The sequence below is a fragment of the Montipora foliosa genome, chromosome 1, assembly GCF_036669935.1.
Source record: "Montipora foliosa isolate CH-2021 chromosome 1, ASM3666993v2, whole genome shotgun sequence".
Taxonomy (NCBI): Eukaryota; Metazoa; Cnidaria; class Anthozoa; order Scleractinia; family Acroporidae; genus Montipora; species Montipora foliosa.
In genome coordinates this window covers 52,380,564-52,383,550 of record NC_090869.1, presented here as the reverse complement: position 1 = coordinate 52,383,550, position 2,987 = coordinate 52,380,564, and the positions used below count along the sequence as shown (strand labels likewise).

Genomic DNA, 2,987 nt, shown 5'->3' with positions numbered 1-2,987 from the left:
TTTGTCTTCCAGGAGATTAAGTCATCTTTGCATAATATGTAGCTTTAATAGCACACAACATTGTTTTGGTACCGTATATCATTATGTCGTAGGTAAATATTAAAATACTGAACCCAGAAAGACTAAAGAAAATAAAAGGGAACCGAGAAACAGTGACATATTGATCATTTTCAAGTTCCCTTGCAACTTCTTTTTCATTACAAGTTTAACCCTTTCACTCCCAAGAGTGCCACTTATAGATTTTACTCTGTCTAACGCCAGATGATTTTACTCGTCAACGGGGAACCCCACGGGGGTGAAAGGGTTAAGCATGCGCTCTGAGCGCCTGACAGCTATCCAAGACAAACGTTCACTGAAGTTAAGTCCTGTCTGGTGGGGTTAGTATTTGGATGGGAGATCTCGAAATATACGACTTGCCGTAAGAAACATACATTTCAACTCTATTTCAACGCTAGAAAATGTGAACTAAGCAGGGTAAAGATTTTGTTAGCCTGCTTTATGCAAAAAAAAATATTGATGCAAAAGTAAAATTAATAAAATAATATCGATACAAAGTTTTTAGGAAGTGCAGAAGAAATTTTCAGGAAGTGTCGATCGAGAATAAAATATTTTGCCGTCAGCAACAAAATTTGCGACATGAAAACAACTTCAATTTTGAGCCGACACTATAAAATTAAAGTTACCATCAGCGAAAAACATTTTGGGAGATATTTGCTACGTTCAATTTTTCTATTGTACGTTTGGCTGCACAAGTGAACTATACAGTGCAAAATCAAAAGTGAAATCAAATTCAGCGGGCAGCGTGATAAAGTTACCTTGCATGTTTACTCGCGAAACAAAGGATACATCTGTTCCAAATGATGGCAAGACACCAGGTTTTTGTTTTTGTTTAAAGTTTGGTTTTTTTATTCTTCTTTCAAGTGTTTTAAAGATTGACAAGAAATGGGCGAATTCAACTCAAAGATCACAATCACCCAACTGTTGAGGTTGACCATTGTTTCTGCAAAGTCAAACACTCTCCTAGACGAGGTTACTTATCACCAGGTAATTCCAGCGTTTTAGAAATAGCAGCCGCTTTACTATTCATCAGCGTCACAAATTATTGCCGATTTTGGGGCTCATTTCGTTGAAACTCAAGCACGCTTCCAACAGTGATTTATGCACACGTTGTGGGCCTACTACAACCCGGTGACATAGTGTGTCGTGTACTTACAGTACACTACCACAAAAAGTCATTAGTGCTCATTTAACAAATGACTAGCTATAGATCAGTCAGTTGAGTGGTAACTAGTCACCAGCAAATAATTTTCACTGTACATTCACAATACAGAAACTTACATGTAGGTCCGGCATGATGTTTTATTAAAAAAACAATGCGCATGCATTTTTTTACAAAGCACTCCTCTTTCATCCATTTCTGACACTTTGACTGACAAAGAGATTTAACTTAACGTGAACCACAATTTCACACAGACATGAACGAAGATTTGACCTAAGCTTTGGCAGGTACTTCTCCTTTTGCCCTTCAGATCCGTTTCGAACAAGTTGATTGACACAAAGATTTGAATGTGCACCATAACTTAATGCAATGGCTCCAGAGGATCTGCTCATCTCTTCAATCACAATGCAATGGTCCAGATATCCAAGGCCAGATGCTCCATATTTTTCTGAAGAGAGATATTGTTCACACACACAATACTGTGCACACACTTCTAACGACTCAGGAAACAGTGTTACTGTTAAGGTAGCATCCCACCCCAAATGTGACTATTGTGGGGAAAAAGTATTTTACGATAGCAAGATAGATCTTACTCCTGTCCTTGTTTAAAACAAAATATTCGAAAAAATATTGTTTCTACAAGAAGTTATGGACAAAATAGTGTTTTTCGCACTAATTGCCTTTAATGGAATGTTGACAAGTCACTGTGGCAATATGGCAACACATTATCATATTACATACCATCCTTGCTTCGACACGGCCAGACAACCCGACAATATTTTCGCGCTGATGCCATGTCATCCAGAAAAAAAGCGAAAGCAATCGAGCTGCCCTTTTGCACCAAAGAAATCGGTAAAAAGAAAAAAAGGAAATAATTGTTTTGACTAGGATTGGGCCGACAAACTTGGCGCCAGCGACAAAAGGGTCCTCTTATAAGCAGCACGAGTTCGAGGAAGGACAGGATTTGGAGGCGGCAACGATAGTTTATTCAAGCCGTATGAAGCTTTTACCAAAGACTGTGCAAGGCAGCGTTGACGACAACGAGGTAAAAGAGTCCAAAGAAATCAACGGAGAGTGAGGGAGAGATGAAAGCTGTCAAAAGTTACGCGGGAAAACAATTGTTTCGGGCGAAAAACTCCTTGAAAATTTGGATCAGGCTGTTATGTGTCCTGTCTGTCATGCCAACGTGACATTATATTAGACAATCTAAACTGCAAAAGCGGACTTGGTTCCACCTGGAAAATCAGCCTCCCGAATGAAGAATGCCCACGTAAAGCAAAAAAACGTGCCTTTTTTAATACAACGGCCAGAGCAAAAGGCTTTGAAATCAATCGGGCTTCTGTTTTGGCATTCCGAACAATCGGACGTGGGAATGCCGCTGCTTCAAAAGCGTTTAGTTTTCTGGGTCTAAAGCCTATTAATGATAGATATTGGACTGATCACACCACAAGAATCGATGAAGAAGACAACAAAGCCCTCCAGAAGGTGCTTGATGAAGGGGCCTTCCAAGTTAAAATAATTTAAGTTGCCTCAGGGGAAATCAACTGCAGCCGTGACGAATTGCCCAATGTTATCGTGGATGCTGGCGTGACAATCTATGCCTCTAGGAGTTCGCGCAGATGGTCGGCTACCGATGCAGTTCTTGCAGCCATCTCTGTCGACACCGGTAAAGTCGTAGATGTAGTACATCTTTGCAGTTCATGCACAGAGTGTAAGAAAATAGAACAAAAAAGGCAAGATGGGCAGATCAGCGGTTTGGAGTAGCTGT

General features: G+C 40.1%; 1 pseudogene; it reads right to left on the bottom strand.

Moving 5' to 3' along the window:
- Positions 1 to 2,015, bottom strand: part of LOC137971131 (isovaleryl-CoA dehydrogenase, mitochondrial-like) — an 11,002-nt pseudogene extending 8,987 nt beyond the window's left edge.
- Between the last annotated feature and the right edge of the window lie 972 nt (positions 2,016 to 2,987).